Source organism: Tupaia chinensis, unplaced genomic scaffold (assembly GCF_000334495.1).
Source record: "Tupaia chinensis unplaced genomic scaffold, TupChi_1.0 Scaffold000707_1, whole genome shotgun sequence".
In the NCBI taxonomy this organism is placed as follows: Eukaryota; Metazoa; Chordata; class Mammalia; order Scandentia; family Tupaiidae; genus Tupaia; species Tupaia belangeri.
The window spans coordinates 2380389-2381345 of record NW_006160230.1 but is presented as its reverse complement, the minus strand read 5'-3'; positions in this window follow the sequence as shown (position 1 = coordinate 2381345).

The window sequence follows — 957 nt, the reverse complement described above, 5'->3', positions numbered from 1 at the left end:
GTAAAGAAGTGGAGGAAGGGTATATACGCTGAATCAGTATAAGCTTTTTGAAAATAAAGTCCACATTATTTATTTATTTATTTTTTAAAAATTTATTTAACTTTATTTGTTATTATTATTTATTTTTATTTTTATTTGACCAGTTAGAGACAGAAAAAGGGAAAGTGAGAAAACAAACTACCAGATCTTAGACTTGAACCATGGTCAGCCATGTGGGAGTCCAGTGTTGCAACCGCCACACCACCTGCTGGACCCATATTTATTTATTTAAGAGGGAATTTTGTTATATGGAACATGTGGTAGCAGGAGAGACAGAGAGACAGCGAGAAATCAGTTACCATGTCACACCACAATCCCTCCCACTCCATTCTCCTCTGGGGATCTTGAGTAAGCACACACAGTTGCCCAGCATGAGTTTTAAGCCACTGGGGCTGGGACTTGAACCGTGGTTGACTACATGGGAGTCCAGTGACATAACCATTATGCCATCTGCTGGTTCCAAAGTCCAATTATTAAAAAAGGATATTTCAGGTGATATTCAAAAGTAAAACAATTTGAACCTTAAAAAGGTACAACATACTTAGATAGGAAGAAGAAGAGTAAATGAAATAAAAATCCCCCACTATTACACCCGTTCTGTGTTTAGCTCAGTACCTTGACTGAAATATGTTTGGCTAATGAATTATTCTGGACAACCAAGTTTGGCACCTAGCTCAGGTTCTACGCTTCAGGGAATAAAAGCCCTTTGTTACCTTAGATAGAAACATTTCTGAACACATTTACACTGTCACCTGCTTTCCAAAAAAATTATACTAAATTTTTATTTGTATAGGAGCTTGATGATTTGTTTTGAACCCCAGTTCTTCCCAATCTCTCTGGTACTGGAAACAAGGAGAAGGACACCCAGAGTTGCAGCTCTCTGTTTACTGCAGCTCATCTCACCTTCCTCAGGACACT